Raw genomic sequence first — 20,994 nt, forward strand, 5'->3', positions numbered from 1 at the left:
TCATCATAAATGAATCCCAAGACTTTAAAAAATTCATCCACCGACCGGAGGGCCAGAGAACCGGTCGGCAGAGAAAAGGCCCAGGACTGAGCGTCCCCTTTAAGCAGGGAAATGATTATCCCTACTCTCTGACTCTCATCACCAGATGAAGACGGCTGCAGCTGAAAATGCAACTTGTATGACTCTCTAAAGTGGATAAAATCATCCACACCCACAGAAAACCGATCAGGGAGAGCAACCTTAGGTTCAAGGCTGGACTGACTCCCACCAGCGGAGCCATGAAGCAGAAAATTCTGACAAAGTGAAACTGCATTGCGGAGGTCAGCTACCTCCCAAGTTAACTCCTGCATGCGATCAACCAACGAATCAATTGACTCCATCTCAAAGCTGCTGAGAAATGGCAGTCTAGATTTTGTCGGGTTATAATGTCACGCTGGAGCAGATACAAGATACAACAGAAATCCACAAACAAGTGTCTAGGCCAGAAGCTAGGGATAAAGGTCACCTCCTAACAAATCCCTACCAGCTCTCCCTAGACTTCTGTGCACACGTTCAGACCCTAGAGGTGGGAATAAACGTGCCCCCTTGCCTAAGGCTGAAGATTCCCTAAAATCCCTAAGATGGTGACAGGGGGAAAGAGACAGCTTGCCTCCTCAGACCTGGAGGAGGCAGGCGTCTCTCTAACAGCCTAGACAGAACACACACAAGAAAACAAAACCAACTTATCTTGTCACAGAGCAGATACAGCAAATCCTTCCTTCCTTCCTCTGAGCAAGATAGAAGCTATAACCCACACAGGACACTGGGAAGGGGCGTAATTTAAACTCATACAAACGACCCCACCCAGTGCACCTGAAGGGAGGCGGATACAGCTCAACTCCAAAACAAAAAACTACACACGTGCTGCTAACCTGGCAGACCTCCGCACATTACCTGAGCAGGGCATGACAGAGGGTCACTTGGTTTAGTTAAAAAACTACTAAACTGAACGCTCTAAACTAATAAACAATCACCCTGACTGAATACAATGTATCCTAAAGATACCAATTCCCATAATATTGTATCACTTAAGTGGCAGGACGCTCCACACACACTGCAGGTTCACGCAGCTGGCATCTGCCGAAGTGCTGTTTTTGCTTAGTCAGGGATATTTACTGACGCTAACTGCTCTGTAAAAGTAGAGATTACTAAACTATGCTATTTGCTCATATCACGATGTGATCACGTCATCACGTGCCGCACGAGATTTCTCGCTGGATGGTGGCAGTCAGCTCTTCAAGATCAAATGGATGAGGGTAAGTATAATTTTATTATTTTTTGTTTAATTTTACACTGTAATAATGATGTCAGATGCTGTGATCAGCTATGAATGCGGCATTTGAGGGGTACAATGATGGCTCCCTGTCATTGCACCCACTACTTACAAAGAAATGTGCTTTGTGACAAAGTAATTAATCACAAAGAGATTTTTTTTGTAAAATTCAGCAAAGCAGGCGAATCGAATTTTCCAATACATCGCTCATCACTACCTGTAAGAAAACTCAAAATCCAGACTCACAAGGCAGTGCCAAACGCCAGCATACCTATCTTCCTAACCAGCTGTTGAGGAATTATCTTGTTGAATACCGTACACATGTGTTATTCTCCAAGTGCTTCAGGCTCAACTGAATGGAACTGAAGTTTAAACCAACAGGTACCGACTGTGTAGTCATTCACCACCTCTGCATATTCACTAACATCTGTACCTTGATTTGTAGTAGTGACATCTTTAAAAAAAAAAAAAGACGATTCGGTACTTTCGAAACAATCTCGAAGCTCAGACATTGCTCCGTTAGGCCAAACCTTAACCTGCTTGATAGGTTTAATGCTCACAAGGAGGGGTTGAAATGTCAGCATTAGGGTCCATTCACACGTCCGCAATTTCGTTCCGCATTTTGCTGAACGGAATTGCGGACCCATTCATTTCTATGGGGCAGCACGATGTGCTGCCCGGATCCGGAATTGCGGATCCGCACTTCCCGGTCCGCAATTTAGATCCCGAAAAAAATAGAACATGTCCTATTCTTGTCCTCAAAAGCCCGGAACGCACATCGCCGATGTCCGCAAAACACACACGGACGTGTGAATGGACCCTTAGTATCACAGATTTATGGTAGATTCGGCAGCTTCAGCAAGAAACTTGATTTGTTCCAAATTAATTCACCACAAATCGCTATAAATCAGGTATTCCCGGGCCAATCTGCTGAAAAGCAAATCTGGCATAAAAACAGATTACAGACGGAATTGGAGCAAATGGATGTCAATACAATGACATCCATCCTCCATTGAAGTGTAGGTACAGCAGCAGTGGCAGTAACAGTGACAATAGTCGCCCCATGACAGAGTAGGGAGGGTGGCAGCAGCAGTGGCATACAGCACAAGATGTTGGCAGATCACAACAGCAGTGTGATAGCAAGGGCCACTGGCATGCATATCCTTTTAAAAATGTAATATGTACATATCAGTAGGTCAAGAAGCCCCATTGTAGAGACAGCAAGCGGGTGGCATCAGGTGGGTGGCAGCATCAGAATGTGGTGACAGCAGCATGTGGCCAGAAGTAATCACTCCCTGACTCCTTTTTATGAAGATTAGTTTCTCAACATTTTGAAAGGAATAGTGAGTTCTTTTAGTGGTAACTGTGCCCCCCGTCACCCTGAACAACCACTCTGATGCCAAACTACTGGCCACATGGCAACCTTGGCCAGTTGCGGCCTCCCTGCCTCCATCTCCACTGCAAACTGCCAAGGTCTGTTGGGGTCATCTGCGTCATCTTTATCGCTTCACGGCATTATGAGTGATCTTGCATCCCCGGGGTTGTCTCCTCTACACTTACTTTCACTTTCTAACACATGCAGCTGCCAATTTAGGAAAACTGATTCGTTACCATGAAGCGTAAGGAAATTCGGATTAATTTAGAATAGGAATTTTCCAAAACTTTGTACCAAATTCCAATTTGGATGCTTCGCGTTGCTCAACACTAATATATGGTCAGAGGGGCCCAAATGGGGACGAGGGGATGCCCTAAAATCCACCTTTAATATTGGTATAAACATGGCCCAAAAAGGTACCCCTCTTGTCCCAAAATCCACAAGCTGATAGAAATGCTGTAGAAGTTTCAGCATATTCACCTGATTAAAATCCCCCCAGTGAGTATAGCCATGATTAGAACTTCTACTGGACATGAAAATAGGATGAAGCCACCATATTGTGCTTTACATAGTTGGTATAGTTACATCTGTTCACCTTCCTAATGCATAAAACATTTTCCCTTGGACAGTTTTCAGAGGTACATGGTCCAGTGTACAGCATCTATCTAGGATTTATGCCAGCTGTCGTTGTCCGAGGACTTAAAGACCTCAAAGAAGTTCTTGTGACTAGGGGTGTTGAGTTTGCAGACAGGCCTCAGAACAGGATTTCAGAACTCATCTCAGGGAGAAAAGGTAAGGCTACACGGTCTTTTCTGATATATCTGTCCAGCTTGTACTGCTAGAAAGAATGATGATGATGGTTAAAGGATAAATCTATAGAAATGTAAAGTTGTCCGTACATTAGAGATTTTAGACAACTTTATAGGAACACTAAACTCTAAAAACAATACCTGCAATTCTTCCCTTAATTCTCTCCTTCTCTTTGATCCTCCAGGGTGGGCAAACCCATCTAAATCAAGCACCGCTCCTCCCTTTAGTGTCTTTTCTCCACCTCCGCCAACTGCTGACATCACAAATCCCCAAACTGAAATCCTACACAGTCTTCTTCTTCTGGTTTATCTGCACTGCGCATGGTTGTGGCACATGTGCAGTGAACCTCCTGAGACTGCTTCTCACTGCGCATGCAAGGCAGTTATTGGTGTCAGAATATGGTGATTCAAAGATTTTTTTCAAAGTTTCATGGTCTTTTTAGTATTATACATAAAAAAAAAACTATCAATTTGGTATCACTGTAATCATACCGACTCATAAAAACAAGTCTCCCCTGTGTGAGCATAAATGTTTTTGCGGGCGATCTGTACTTTTCATTGATACCATTCTGGAGTGTACAACTTTTTGATCACCTTTTATTGAAATCTTTTGTCGGAAATGAAACGACCAAAAATGGCGAATCGACAATTTTTTTCAGTTTCGTCGTTTGCCATATGGGGAAGATATTTTTATAGAATGGGCGTTTTTGTACGAGGCGATACCCATGATGTGTATTTTTTTTTTTTTTTTTTTGGAAAGGGACTTACAGTTGTAAGTTGTAAGTCTAGCTCTGCTGAATGTGTGTGTGTGTGTATATATATATATATATATATATATATATATATATATATATATATACTTCACTTAGCGATTCATGGCTTCATTCTATAGGGAAAAAGTATTTTTAATCCATATGCAATGAAGCATTTAAAGTGCACTGAGGGTAGCTCAATTTAGACCATTTTCTGCAGTCTTTGGGTACAGCATATGCTGACTAACAGCAGATAAACAGTTGTCAGGTGCAGTCATTGGTAAACTCTGACAGTCCGTAAGTAATCAAGACAGCAAGTAATTTAATTAAAATATTTTTAACTTGTTTGTGGCTTGAAGATATCGGAATTGAACTTTATTTTAAATACATTTTATCTTCTGATCCAGGACTGGTTGTTGCCCCTTATGGACGGAGATGGAAGGAGCACAGACGCTTTACCCTATCTACACTAAGAAACTTTGGCCTGGGCAAAAGGTCTATGGAGGAGCGAATTTTTGAGGAGAGTGCACACCTAATTGAAGAACTTAAAAAAAATAAAGGTAAGTCTGATCAGTGCATGTCTGAGAATTGATCCATTTTAGGCTACTTTCACACTCGCGTTTTGGCTTTCCGTTTGTGAGATCCATTCAGAGCTCTCACAAGCGGTCCAAAATGGAACAGTTTGCATTCTAATGCATTCTGAATAGAAAAGGATCTGCTCAGAATGCATCAGTTTGCATCAGTTCAGTCTCCATTCCGCTTTGGAGATGTCTGATGAAACTGAGCCAAACGGATCCGTCCTGGCACACAATGTAAGTCAATGGGGAGTGGTTCTAGGGGAGAACACATCTGTAATATGCAGTGGTTCTAGGGGAGAATACCTCTATAATATGGAGTGGCATGTGAAGTGGGACACATATAATTTTCTTGCTGATTCTTACAGAAACCTCTGTGTGTTTCTATGTAACCTCAAGGACAAAGAAATGTAGAGTATTGGCCAATAGTAGTCTCTGTCCACCATATTACAGTAATCCATAATACAGCATGAGCAATGAGTTCAATTCTTTTGTTGTATCATATTTCTGCGGGAAAAAAAAAAACTACTAGTGATGATCGAGCATGCTCGGCTGAACACGCAATGCTCGAGTCTCCATCCCGCACGTTTCTTGGCTGCTACGCCATCAGATTTTCAGGGGAGATTATGTGGACATATGGTCATTTCTCCTGATCAGGTTACAGTAGACAAGGAACGTTCCTTTGAAAGGGGTTCATACAAGAAACCGAAAGTCACCAAAACTTTTGGGAACTGGTTGCAGGCCTTTTTGGTTTTAGCACATGTAATATGTCAGACAGATCAGTCAAAAGGTCCGGAGCTTTTGGCGGGGCGGCGTGGTAACGATACGACGAAGAGTTTCGTCGGCGCTTAGCGGTTAGCCCATCGGTTGGTTGGGCGTCAAAAGCAACTGATGTTTGGATCCAACTGATACTGGCCCAGCGTCCTCAGCGGCTCTTTCAGGTAAGTTCTGCTGTACCCGGTCAGCAGACCGGTGCAGCATCCTCCAAGCCCCTTGGAACTTGCTGGTTGTATAATGAGGGGCACTGCCGCTTCTATGCCACCTGCAAGTTCCGTCACGAGTGCTCTATATGCGGAGGGAGTCACGCGGCAGTCCGCTATTTCTGGCGGTCATGCCAGCCTGCCAGGCTGGGTGCTCCCAGTGCAGCAGAGAACTCCGGTGAAAAATCAGGTCCTTCGGGTTTGGTTAGAGGTGTACCCCAGGAAGCAGGAAGCAAAACTCCTGCTTGATGGATTTACGCAGGGTTTTTTCATACCACATGAGCATTCGCCTTCCTTACTGTTATGTTCTAACTTGAAATCAGTCAAGGAAAAAATGGGGCTTGTCAGAGAGAAGCTAAGGAAGGAGGTAGCATTAGGGCGTATGGCGGGCCCCTTTTTGGAGCCTCTGCTTATTAATCTGAGAGTGTCTCCTTTGGGTTTAGTTCCAAAAAAGGAGGTGGGAAAGTTTAGGCTAATACACCATCTTTCTTTCCCCCCGGGACTTCGGTAAATGACGGTATCGCCAAGGAGGATGCAACGGTTTCATATACATCATTTGATAGGGCAGTTTCGTTAGTTCGTTCAGCGGGACAGGGGGCATTACTGGCCAAGTCCGACATAGAGTCGGCATTTCGTTTATTGCCAGTCCACCCTGACTGTGTTCATTTGCTAGGTTGCCTTTTGGAAGGGGAATATTTTGTGGATTTATGTTTGCCCATGGGATGTTCCATTTCATGTTATTTTTTCGAAGTCTTTAGTTCCTTTTTGGAATGGACAGTTAGATATGAAACTGGTTGTGTAGCCTTGCTTCACTACTTGTATGACTTTTTGTTTGTGGGCCCAGCCTCTTCTACACAGTGTCAATATCTACTACAGACTTTCCGAGTATTGATGTCCAATTTGGTGGTTCCCCTGACTATGGATAAAACGGAAGGTCCATGTACATGTTTATCATTGCTAGGAGTGGAGATTGACACGGTTTGTATGGTATTTAGGCTACCCCAGGAAAAATTGTCGCGTTTACTGACGATGGTCAGTCAGTTTGGGTTGGCCAAAAAGTCGACTTTACGCCAAACCCAGGTTTTGTTGGGTTTGCTAACTTTTGCTTGTAAGGTTTTGCCAATGGGCAGGGCTTTTTGTCGGCGTTTGTCACTGGCCACCTGCGGTGTGCGACAAGCCCATCATTTTATACATATTACCAGAACCTTGAAGGAGGATCTGTTGGTGTGGCAATCCTTTATACAGTCTTTCAATGGACAGGTGATTTGTCAAGAACGGGAGGTGTCTAATGTAGATTTGTGTCTGTATACGGACACAGCTGGGGGTGATGCTTTTGGGGCAGTTCTCGGATCTCATTGGTGCCGGGATAGTTGGCCAGTTACTTGGAGTTCCTTGGGTTTGACACAGAATTTGACTTTGTTAGAATTGTTCCAGATAGTGGTGTCTGTGGACCTATGGGGTAGGGAGATGGCCAATAAGAAGATATGTTTTTGGACAGACAATATGTCAGTGGTTCAAGTGATCAACAAACAATCTTCTTCATCTTTGCCTGTCTTAGCGCTTCTCAGACATTTAGTTCTTGGTTGCCTTCGTTTGAATATTTGGTTTAGGGCGAAACATGTACCGGGTAAACAAAATGTTTTAGCTGATGCTTTATCCCGTTCACAGATGACTTAATTTTGGGAGCTTTACCCACAGGCGGACGAGGAAGGGTCTTCCTGCCCGCAATATGGAACCTGGTAGAGAGGAACTTGTAACGCTGATCCGGACTTCAGTATCAGAAGGCACTTGGCAGAGTCATCGAAAATTCTGGTTGCAATGGTTGTCAGGTATTGGGGGGATTGTCCCTAGGCAGCATGATGAGTTGCTGCGTGCTACTCTTCAGTTCCTAGGGTGATTACGCAATATTTCATCTTCAGCTAATGTGGTATGCAAGGGATTACTGGGTGTGTCTTTCTTTTTGCAGCTACATGAATTACAAGATATCACAAAGCACTTTCTGGTGAGGCAGATTGTTAGAGGATGGAAAAAAGGCTCCTCTGTGGTAGATATGCGTAGACCAGTCTCCTTTTCATTATATTTACGTTTAATTGCAATTTTGGATGCGGTGTGCCGTGATTCCTGGGAGCTTGCTTTATTTAGTGCGGCTTTTGCTTTAACCTTTTTTGCTGCACTCCGCATCAGTGAGTTAGTATCATTTAGCCAGCGCAAGCCTGGCGGTTTGTTTTCCAAGGATGTGTGCTTCATAGGTGGTTGCATGAAGGTATGTGTCCGTAGGTCAAAGACAGATCAGATGAGTCGCGGTCATTGGATATCCATTGGCCCATTGGGGTTGGCTGGTTGTCCTGTGGTATTAGTCTCTGAGTTTGCACGTCTGCGCTCGGGTGAGGGCTTATTTTTAGTTCACCAGTCTGGTCTCTCTCTATCAAGATTTCAGTTTGCTTCCATTTTTAAGACCTGTTTGCGAGAATTTGGGACTCATTCTTTCCGGATAGGGGCCGCTACTATGGCTGATTTGTACGGACTTGACGAACAGGATATTTAAAAGTTAGGGAGATGGAGATCCACTTGTTTTCGACCCTATGTTAGACCAGATTTGTTAACTATGTGAGGTGTGGGCAATGTGCCAATAATTCCTGTTTTTTCTTTTGTTTATTCCAGGTTCAGAGCGCGTTCACGTTTGGGTGGTCGGTCACTCCTTCATCTATTGGGCTGCACAGAGGGCCAAAATTAGTCCGGGTGGTTTATCGCTAGGGATTCTGGATATGGAGGTACTGTACATTAGAGAGGAATTAGAGGTTTGCGGTGGGCTGGTGTATTACCTGAGGTGGTTGACATTAGCCGTCAAGGGGTGGATAAATTAGTGTTGATCATCCACGCCGGTGGCAACGACTTGGGTAAGGTTAAGATTGGGGATCTGATTCAGTAGATTAGACAGGATTTGGGTCGTTTTACTAGGTTTTTTCGTAAAGTGATTACGGTCTGATCAGAGATTATTCCGTGGCGCATTTGGCAGGGGGCTCGGAATGAGGCGGCTATTGAGAGATGTCGTTGGGTGTTGAATGTCAAAGTTTCTAAGTTTGTTAGAAGTCAAGGAGGTGTTGCTCTGCGACATACAGAGCTTGAAGGGGACAACCGGTCCCTGCTTTTGCCAGATGGTGTGCATTTAAACCAGATTGGTCTGGATATATTTCTGTCTAGTTTGCAGGATGGGGCGGAAAGAGCATGGTCTTTGTTGGGTGGGGATGGCCGGAATTCAGAGTAGGTCTACTCTGCCTTCCTCGGTGCTGGTAGTCTGTGCCCAAATAAAGAAAGGGAGGTCCTCATGCTTGCTGTACAACAGCTTGCATTCGGATGAGATGGAGAACATCGGTAGTTGGCTTAAAGGGCATAGACATAAGGATGTTTAATTTAATAAAGCTGTGGCCAATTCCACTTAACCCAAAACAATGGTGTATGGTCGTTATTTGTATGGAAGGTGGAGAGTCTAGTTACAGCCGAAAAAGAAAAGGAGGTTTCGTGTCAGAGGGTGTGTAATGGTGATGATCCCTGCAGTCCAAAAAGTCCTTCTAAGGACTATTGTGTGTGGCAGCAATATCTATTTTTAGCACATCCTGCGCTAAATAGCGTACAATAGTTAGGCCGCTGCAGACAGCGACATTATCTGCGCTACATCTCCTGCGCAACGTGTGCACATCCAAAACATATCTGACATCCAGTGTACTTTTTCTGTAGACGGTGTCTGCTGCGGACAGTGACATTAGCTGCGCCACATCTCCAGTGTAAAGTGTGCGCATCCAAAAAATATCTGTGACATCCAGTGTACTTTTTCAATAGACGGTGTCCGCTTCTGACAGTGACATTACCAGCGCCACATCTGCAGTGTAACGTGTGCGCTGAAAAAATGTATCTGTGACATACAGTGTACTTTTTTGCATAGATGCTGCGGACAGTGACATTACTGGTGGTACCTCTCCTGTATAACGTTTCCTCATCCCAAACACCTGTGACATTCCCTGTAATTTTTCATTAGCCGCTGGTGACAGCATTGACATTATTTGCGGGATATCCCAAATACCTTTTTAAATTTATTTGCCCATACACTTCCAAATCCTACGCTACTGTACGTATGACAGACTTTCAATCATATATAACATTTAATATGAAGAAGGCGAGCAGTAAGGGACGGGGCAGTGGCCGTGATGCTGATGGTGCACGCAGAGGCTGTCGCCCAGTGAAATTGTGTCCGCTGCCAGAGCACAAGAAAAACAATCATCCACGATACCTAGCTTTATGTCCCAGTTTGCCGGGCAGCACAGGACACCACTTCTGAAGTCAGACCAGTGTGCCCAGGTGGTCGGTTGGATTGCAGTTGATGCTTAAGCACCACCCTGTCTTCCACCAAGTCCATTCTCAGTAGCCATGAGTCTGCTCAACCCAATCCTCACCCTGATCCTTCTTCCTCCCACCATGGAGAGCCTGGGCAAACAAGCGATCCCACACTCGGATATTCCGAGGAGCTCTTTTTTTTAGCGCCATTCCTTGATTTGGCCCTCTCGCCAAGCACGCTTGAAGAGGGAAAGATCTTGTGCCCTGATTCCCAAACTCTTGAGCATCCACAATCACAAGAAGATGACAGTGGGGAATGGCAATTACTGTTTAATTAAGTGGATGATGATGAGACACAGTTGCCAATAAGTCAACGGCAATTAGTGTCTCAAGAGGTTGATGAAGAGGATGAGACACAGTTGTCAATCACTGAGGTAGTGGTTATGTCAACAAGTCAGGAGGATGAGCATAGTGAGGAAGTGGAAGAGGAGGTGGTGGACAATGAAGTCACTGACCCAACCTGGGAAGGTGGAAAGCCGAGCGAGGACAGCAGTACAGAGGGGGAGGGATCTTCTGCACCGAAACAGGCTGGAAGAGGCAGTGGGGTGGCAAAAGGGAGAAGGCAGGCCACACCAAACAGGCCTGCAACTGTTCCCCAGAGCAAACCCCTGAAGAAATCTCCCTTGCCAAGGGGTAGGTGTTCCACAGTCTGGCGCTTTTTTGAGGAAAGTGCGGACAACAAAAGAATTGTAATTTGCAACCTGTGCCATGCGAAAAATTTAGCAGGGGCGTGAACACTAGCAACCTTACCACCACCAGCATAATCCGCCACATGGCATCAAAGCTCCATAATAGGTGGGCCGAACGCCTGGGTCCACAATGTGTGTCTGCGGGTCACACCACTGCCTCCTCTTCCCCTGTGTTACATGCTGACCAATCCCCTGTCCAAGACGCAGGCCCGGATGCCTCCCGCCCTGCACCTGGACCTTCGCAAGCACCATCAGCGACCACATCCACTTCCGTGTCCCAAAGCAGCATCCAAATGTCCTTACCCCAGACCTTTGAATGCAAGGACAAATACCCAGCCACCCAGCCACAGGCCATTGCACTAAATGCTCAGCTTTCCAAATTACTGGCCCTGGAAATGTTGCCATTTAGGCTTGTGGACACTGAGGCCTTCCGCAGCCCGATGTCGGCGGCCGCCCTGCGTTACGCAGTCATCAGCCGCCACTATTTTTCAAGGTGTGCTGTGCCCACCTTACACCAACATATGTCCCGTAACATCACACGTGCCCTGACCAACACAATTACTGGGAAGGTCCACTTAACCACGGACACATGGACAAGTGCATTCAGCCAGGGACACTACATTTCCCTGACGGCACACTGGGTGAATGTTGGGGAGGCCGGGAGCCCTGGAATGGCACAGTTGTTACCGACACCAAGGATTACGGGCCCTACATCGATCAGGGTTTCCGCCAGCACCTACGTTAGTGGCTCCAACCTCTACTTCTCCGCCTCCTCCTCCACTTTCACCTCCGAATTATCCACGTGCAGCACCAGTCAGTCATCAGTCGGTAGCTGGAAGCAGTGTAGCACTGCAGTGGGGAAGCGGCAACAAGCCGTGCTGAAGCTGATATGCTTAGGGGACAAACAGCACACCGCCGCAGAGCTGTGGCAGGGAGATCAGAATAAGCTGTGGCTCTCACCACTCAACCTAGAACCAGGCATGGTTGTGTCTAATAATGGCCGTAACTTGGTGGCGGCTTTGGAGCTAGGCAAGCTCACACACATCCCATGCCTAGCCCACATCTTAAACTTAGTGGTTCAGCGGTTTCTCAAAACCTACCTCAATTTGCCTGAGCTACTGGTGAAGGTGCGCCGTGTATGTGCACATTTCCGCAAGTCATCAACAGCTTCAGCCAGTCTGTCAACGCTGCAGCAGCATTTGAAATTGCCAGCTCACCGACTGTTGTGCGACGTGAGCATGCGCTGGAACTCAACGTTCCACATGTTGGCCAGGCTTTGTGAACAGCAGAGGTGAGTAGTGGAATACCAGCTACAACATGGTCACCTTTCCAGTCAGCTTCCGCTATTCACAAGCGAGGAGTGTGCATGGATGTCTGACCTCTGTGAGGTTTTAAGAAACTTTGAGGAATCAACACAGATGGTGAGCGGCGATAACGCTATTATTAGCGTAACCATCCCACTTCTGTGTCTACTCAAACGCTCGCTGCTCACAATTAAGGACGATGCTTTGCATGTGGAAGAGGTGGAAATGGGGTAAGACATTACTCAGGGTGATAGCCAGACCACCCTTAGTTCGTCTTTTCAGCACGATTTGAACGATGAAGAGGAGGAGGAGGAGGAGCAGGAGCCGATTGCCTACAATACAGAGGGTAGTACCTATGGAAGTTTAATTCCATCTGTTCAGCGTGGGTGGGCAGAAGAGGAGGAAGAGGATGAGGAGATTGAGAGTCATCCTCCTGATGATGACAGCGAAGTCTTGCTTGTTGGTACTCTGGCACACATGACTGACTTCATGTTAAGCTGCCTTTCCCGCGACCCGCGCGTTATATGCATTTTAGACAACACGGATTACTGGTTGTTCACCCTTCTCGATGCCTGCTACAAAGAGAACTTCTCATTTCTCATTCCTCTGGTGGAGAGGACGAGCAAAAGGTTGCAGTACCATAAGATCCTTGTTGAAAAATTGGTACAAAAATTTCCATCTGACAACGCTGGCGGCAGAGTCCGTAGTTCCTTGGCCAACCGAGGAGGGGAGACAAGGGGAGCACACAGCTGTTCCAACAGAAGCAGGGCAACACTCTCCAAAGCCTGGGACAGGTTCATGACACCCCGCCAGCACTCTCTCCCTGATGCGCAGCCTAGTGTCACAAGGAGGAAAATTTTTTGGAAGATGGTGAAGGAGTACATAGCAGACTGTGTCAGCATCCTCAATGATCCATCAGTGCCTTACAACTACTGGGTGTCCAAGCTGGACACGTGGCATGAACTGGCGCTCTTCGTCTTGGAGGTGATTGCCTGCCCTGCCGCCAGCGTTTTGTCTGAGCGGGTATTTAGTGCTGCTGGGGGCATTATAACAAATAAGTGTATCCGCCTGTCAACTAAAAATGCTGACAGGTTGACTCTTATAAAAATGAACAAGTCCTGGATTGACCATGACTTCTTGACTTCACCAGAGGAAAGCTGATGAACATAAAGGCACTTTAAATGTGTTGTTTATAATGTACTGAATACACTGTATTCCTGTGCACCCCTTCCACCACAAACAAGGGTATATTTGCAGACCCTCACCAACAATGTTTTACAGGGTCAGCTCACCAGCAGGCCCTCGCATATAATTTTTTAGAGGTTCAGCTCACCAGCAGGACCTTGCATATAATTTTTTACAGGGTCAGCTCACCAGCAGACCCTCACCTATAATGTTTTACAGGGTCAGCTCACCAGCAGGCCTTCACCTACAATATTTTACAGGGTCAGCTCACCGGAAGGACCTTGCATATAATTTTTTAGAGGGTCAGCTCACCAGCAGGCCCTCACCTACAATGTTTTACAGGGTCAGCTCACCAGTAGGCCCTCGCATAGAATTTTTTTCAGAATCAGTTCACCAGCAGGCCCACACCTAAAATATTTTACAGGGTCATCTCACCAGCAGGCCCTCGCATATTATGTTTTACAGGGTCAGCTCACCAGCAGGCCTTCACCTACAATCTTTTACAGGGTCAGCTCACCAGTAGGCCCTCGCATATAATTTTTTGGAGAATCAGTTCACCAGCAGGCCCACACCTAAAATATTTTACAGGGTCATCTCACCAGCTGGCCTTCACTTACAATCTTTTCCAGGGTCAGCTCACCTGAAGGCCCTCGCATATAATTTTTTAGAGGGTTAGCTCACCTGCAGGCCCTCACCTACAATTTTTAGAGGGTAAGCTCACCAGCAGGCCCTCACCTACAATCTTTGACAGGGTCAGCTCACCAGCAGGCCTGCATCGTAAATCTTTTACATGGTCAGCTCACCAGCAGGCCCTCGCATATAATTTTTTAGAGGGTCAGCTCACCAGCAGGCCCTCGCATATCATTTTGTACAGGGTCAGCTCACCAGTAGGCCTTCACCTACAATCTTTTACAGGGTCAGCTCACCTGAAGGCCCTCGCATATAATGTTTTAGAGAGTCAGCTCACCTGCAGGTCCTCACCTGCAACCTTTTAGAGGGTCAGCTCACCAGAAGGCCCTCGCATATAATTTTTTACAGGGTCAGCTCACCAGCAGGCCCTCACCTACAATCTTTTACAGGATCAGCTCACCAGCAGGCCCGCACCTAAAATCTTTCACAGGGTCAGCTCACCTGCAAGCCCGCACCTAAAATCTTTTACAGGGTCAGCTCACCTGCAGTCCCTCATCTAATTGTACCTAATAGGTAATATGCGCACATGCTGCCTTGCTTGGTAGTGGTAGCCATTTCCAGGCTCCCTCTCCGGAATCGAACACTGATTCCTTCTTACTCGTGGTCACCGTGTTTGGGGCTGAAAATAACATCGAAAGTTGATAGGGCAGACATCCGAATGGATCGTCGCCGTCATGGGGACGTGCGATCGGCACCAGGTTATCTAGAGCCACCAAAGTGGCAGCAGGCCCTCACCCATAATGTTTTAGATGGTCAGATCAGCAGGCCCTTGCTCCAAATGTTTTTGAGGGTCACCAGCAGGCCATCAATTATAATTTTTCAAGGCTGTGTATGATGCCCTCCTTTATGTGTAACAAAGGGTGTATTGGAGTGCCAGTTCCTTGTCATTTTTGGCAGCCCTTTCACTTAGTGCATAGGCTTTATGAGTGTAGGAGTCCCACTACATAAACAATTGTACCACAATGTGAATGAGGCCCTCCTTTATGTGATATACAGGTTGTATTGGAGTGCCTCTTCTTGTAATTTTTGGCAGCACTTGCACTTTATATACAAGTAAATATACAGGAAAGAATTTTTTCTAACAATTTTTCATCTAAAATCGATTTTATCTTTGGTTTTGTGCGTATTATTGTCAGTCTGTAAAAGTGGCGTACTACTCGGACAACATCGTTCCCATCAGCAACATAGGAGTCCAAGATGCATCCAGACATCCTCCCTATGCTGTTCCCGAACCATTTCGGTGGTGTTTCCATCAATTTCTGACCTTTTTATATGAGCCAGGCACCCTCCTCTCTTCAGAGCAGTGGGTGCCTGGTTTAATGCTCAGGTTCTCCCATTGACTTCCATTGTGCTCGAGTCCCCGAGCACTATGGTGCTCGATCAACACTAAAAACTACCAGTTACGAATTTAACATAATGAGGTCCTATGCTTTTATTTTTCAGACTCTTTTTATGATCCACACTATGTACTTGAAAATGCTGTGTCTAACATAATTTGTTCCATTGTGTTTGGGAGACGCTATGAGTATGATGACTCAACATTTCGAAATATTCTTAATCTTTTGCGTGAAAACACGAAAATGGCAACTCAATTGTGGGCTCAGGTATGGCCATCTATGTAATGCACAAGTTAAATAAAAAATGGAAATACATATTATGAAAGCGGTCCTTTAATAAAGGCCCTGTGTTACAATAGCCCAAACGTAATTTTCAACTCTTAATTTTGTTGCCCTAGCTCTACAATGCATTTGGATTCATCAGACATCTTCCCTTACCGCATCAGAAGATTTTCAGAAATTTAAAACTATTTTGAGTATCTCAGGAAGGATTTAGAAGAGCACAAGAGAACCAGGGTGCCTGAGCAACCCAGAGACTACATAGACTGCTATTTAGATGAAATGGACAAGGTAAAGTCATAGAATATATCAACTATAGTTGAACAGAGGATTCGATAAGTATTTCTAGATCAAGCCTTGCTCACCATTACATATTTTAGACTTTGTGTCTAGGTTTAAGAAGAAAACTGACTAATTGTTGGTGATCTCGCAATTTATGTTGTACATAGGAGCAAAGAGATGATAACAAGTCAACCTTTGAGGAGGAAAACCTGTTTTTATGTGTAGTAGATCTTTTTGTTGCTGGCACAGAGACCACATCTGCCAGCTTAGATTGGTGTCTTCTTTATATGATGCTGTATCCAGATATTCAAGGTAAACGTTTGAAAGTTAAAATTTCTGTCAACTTTAGTTTATAGACTCAATATTTCTCTGTATCATACCTGATAATGCCTTAACTGTTTTATGCTAGAAAAATGTAGGGAAGAAATAGACAAGATTCGAGGAGAGAGAGACCATGTTGACTACGAGGACAGAGTGAACATGCCATACACACAGGCTGTTTTACAAGAAGTACAACGCTTCGCCTCAATTCTTCCACTAGGAGTTGCTCACGCAACTATAAAAGATGTACAATTAAATGGCTTTACTATCCCAAAAGTTAGTACACTTTTTCATTTATTTGAAATAAATGGGTGAATATATTTGTTCAAGTAGCCAGGTTGACCATGGTGAAAGGATTACAGAACCTACCTTGCTGTCAAATTACATTTGTATACCTGCTGTTCATTTTCATACAGAACACATATATAGAATGGACTTTATTTACCAAGTTTTGTCTGTCTGCCTAGGGAACAACAATTATCACAGATCTGACTTCATTGCATTATGATGAGAGTCAATGGAAGTATCCATGTGAGTTTAATCCTGAGAACTTTCTGGACAAGAATGGAGAGCTTAAAAAAGTAGACTCCTTTCTACCATTCTCAGCAGGTAACAGAGGACACAATAAATAGAAAAAGGACTGCTTTGTGTATAATGGAAAAATAATGTTACTTTAATAGATTTGAATTGAGATGAAGTCATCGCTATAACATGATCACTTTGTTAAAGAGGTTTTTTAATTGGTTAGACACCGCAGGTTCCACAAACCCACCTAATTTGCTCCTAACACCTGTAGGAGAAAGTTTGTAATATACTCTCTGTTCTAAAGTTGCATGATTGGCCTCTTGGGAACGGCGTGACGTGATGCTTCTCTTCTGAATATCCATCTTCTACTGATGTCAGATCCTTCACTAGGTTTTCTACCTGGGCTATGGATGGGATGTCACGTCTGGAATAGTAGCTAACCAAGGAAACAAAAATGAGGTAAACTTTTCAGAATTGTAATCTATTCACGCCTGAAAGAAACATTAAAATGAAAACCCAAAAAGTTTTTATGATTGTCCACAGATAAAAATAGGGCTAACACCCAGGTAATCAAATAAAACATGAAGGGTGTTGCTAAATCAGGAGACCAAACACGTGTGTCCCTGTACTGTACAGTGGGGGTAATCTGAGCTGCAGGAGACTGGCTCTATGAGTTTGACTGCACCCTTACCCCGACATCCAATACTTTCACGTATATAGGTATTGGTAATTACCTCACTAGACAGCCAACCACTAAAATGGTACAAACCACTGTGTGGTAACAATATATGACCCGCCAAAAATGTAAAGCCACACATAAAGTATAAATACATTCTTTATTACTTCATAGAAAATAATAGAGATAAAATTTTACAAAATATGCAGTATGGACTCACAATATCCCTCCCACCTAAACTGCCGATCCAGCTCTCAACCACATAGCTCTATCAATCACATGATATGCTGGTACCCCACAATGGTTGTAATATGCTCCAAACACCAAATCTATTATAAACTCAAGAATCACCGCACCATCTATAACTCCATCCAAGTGGGCGGTTAGTAATATAAATAGTAATTAATTGGAGCAATTCAAACATATTGTGGGGTCATTAAAGATTGTATACACAGTAAAACTCCATCTAAAGTGCTATTCCATACACAAACATAGGATTGCATGTACAATGAACATCATAACCAAGAGCATGGTAGAGTACAGACCCAGAGTAGGGGGAAAGCGCTGCCCCCCTGATGTACTTCCTCCTGGGGGCGTGTCTAACCTTGCTGTCTGCCCTCCCTCATTGTACATGCAATCCTATGTTTGTGTATGGAATAGCACTTTAGATGGAGTTTTACTGTGTATACAATCTTTAATGGCCCCACAATATGTTTGAATTGCTCCAATTAATTACTATTTATATTACTAACCGCCCACTTGTGATGGAGTTATAGATGGTGTGGTGATTCTTGAGTTTATGATAGATTTGTTGTTTGGAGCATATTACAACCAAACTGCCGTCCATACTGCATATGTTGTAAATGATTTTAACTCTATTATTTTCTATGAAGTAATAAAGAATGTATTAATACTTCATGTATGGCTTTACATTTTTGGCGGGTCATAATTACCTCACTAGTCCCAACAGGGGCAATATGTATTCGCCCAGGTTAGTGTTGAGTGAATCGTAGTGGACTTCAATCCGAATTTCAGGCATAATTCGATTCTCTGCAAAGCCAAATTTCCCCGTGCTTCATGGTAGTGAATAGATTTTCCCTGAATGGAGGAAAAAATAAATAAAAACATACCTCATTTATCTGCTCACAATGGTCCAGCTGCCACCATCTTGTTTGAAGATCTCGGGCGAAATCCCATGCCTCATCACAGGCCGAGCGAGATTTCACACTAGATCTTCAATCAGGATGTCGGCGGCCGTCCCATGGCGAGCAAATGAATGAGGTAAGTATGATTTAATTTTTTATTTTTTTATTTTACACTGTATTATTACTCTCAGGTGCCGCGATCAGCTATGAACTTGGAATCTGAGGGGTACAATGATGTAGAGCAGCTCAATGGGGAGCTCCCTGTCATTGCACCCACTACTTACAAAGAATTTTGAAGAATTTTGTGAAACAGCTGAATCAAATTTTTGAATACTTTGCTCATCTCTAGCGTGGGTTACCCCTACACCCTTGTGATTACAGGATTGGCTTATTCCAGTCACAGGTGGTAGATAGGTGCACCACAATGCTTGGGGCACTTCTGTCAGCGCTTCCAGGCTTGTCATCAATACATTCACTGCAGGCTGGAGAGTCTCGCGTTATGTGAGCTCCCAGCCTCTCTCTCTCGGTGCGCTCAAAACGTTTCTAGGTGAGTTTTGCCCCATTAGTCATCAGAAGTGTATGAGGAGAGTGCTTATTATATGAAGCAGTATTAGTGGTAGTAATAAAATGAACCCTCTACTTCTGATGGTGTGCGGTCGGCAGCGCAACCGGCTCTGTGATGGCCATACACGGCCGCCCGCACCACCGCACTAAATAGGGGAAGCCCTCCCCACTGGATGTGTGTGCCACTGAGCGGGCAATCCGGAAGATGGGCATACTTTTCGCACACACATCCTGTTATGTCGCTAGTCGCTAATACAGCATATTATTCCAGTGAAGAAGCGCATGAAATGCTGTATATAGGGGGAATCTGTAAGCGGTACATCTGTCAACCAGGTCCATATCATTTGTAGAGATCATATTTGGGGATCTGTAATTCAAGTAATAAGGTGTGCAGAGGTGTATGTCGCACGTCACAAAAACGTGGATCATATTACTCCATGATTGTGTATCAGTGATCCCAACACACAATTATTGCGGTTAATCACTGTAGAAAGCAGTGATGCCATTTCTGCATTGGTGTATGTCTAGTACTATATTACAAATAGTAACCATATTTCAAACTTTCTCCAATAGGTGTGTTATGTTCAATGAAGGTGGGTTTGCGGTACCCACTGGGTCCCCGAAAACCACATTTAAGACCACTAACTGCCATATGTAACTATTTAACCAAGCAATTGATAATCATGGTGGTCGTTGTTAGGGTGGGGATCAGGCACACTTAAAACCTTTATTTTGTATTATTGGTTCTTTGCTGTCTCCTAATCATCTGTTTTCCATCAGGGCCCCGGGGTTGTCTTGGGGAGAATCTTGCACGTATGGAAATATTTCTAATTTTTCACTAGTCTGCTGACACATTTTGAATTCCACCTGCCAGACCCCAAGTCTCCTCCAGACACCACAACCAGTTTTTGGAATTTCTCAGGTTCCTAAGCGGTATAAGATGAGGCTGGTGCAACGTGCATAGATTCAATGATCTGCAGAAAAACAAAAGCATGGAATTCAAATTAAAATCTTCAGCTATATGTACATGGACTTTTGCACAACTCATAGATATTAATTTATATATTTCTAGGACATATGTGTGCATCATATGTACTATTAGTGAATGATTTTACTAATGTAAAGTGTATGTTTGTTTCCTTTTTTGTAATTTTGCTAAAATTTGACTGAAATTTGTGAATATACTTAAAAGCCAATAAATATCAGATTTTGTTGAATATTGTTATTTACATATAAGCTGAAGGGTAAAGAATCAGGATCATATATGTTTTTCAGTGTATCATCCAATCAAATCTAAGTAGTTTATATCTATTGGGACATGCTTTACAGGCATGTGTATTTTTCATTTGGAAAATGTGTAGGTTCCTTCTCTCCTGTATAAAACTGTTTTAACACAGCCCTAGTATCCTCTCACTTCTCACTCACATCCACATTTTCATTCAGGTTTGTTAATTGCATTATTTTATTTTATGTTTCTTATATAGCCCACCCACTGGTGGAACTAGCAGTTATAACAGATGCTATCGGGCTGACATTCTTGAGGGTCCCAGGCCACCCAACCTGACACACAATGTAAGTCCTGGGTCCTCCTGATCCCTGGTTAAACCACCGCAGAGCTGTAGTTTGAGGGGAGTCTGGCAAACATCGTAGGTCCAGACATCATCACTGAGCGCAGCCACAGAGTTGGGGGGGATGCATGCATGTGTAATAGCTGGAATGGAGGAGAGGGCTACTACAGATTTAAGATGCACATCTACAGGGTGTTTGAATCCTTCTCCTAAGCTTGGTTTGCAGCAAGCCCTGTG

General features: G+C 44.3%; 1 pseudogene; it reads left to right on the forward strand.

Annotated features, from left to right (window-relative positions):
* Nucleotides 1-20,557, forward strand: part of LOC120980878 — a 45,606-nt pseudogene extending 25,049 nt beyond the window's left edge.
* The last annotated feature ends 437 nt before the right edge of the window (nucleotides 20,558-20,994 follow it).

The sequence above is a fragment of the Bufo bufo genome, chromosome 10 (genome assembly GCF_905171765.1).
Source record: "Bufo bufo chromosome 10, aBufBuf1.1, whole genome shotgun sequence".
NCBI classification, from domain to species: domain Eukaryota; kingdom Metazoa; phylum Chordata; class Amphibia; order Anura; family Bufonidae; genus Bufo; species Bufo bufo.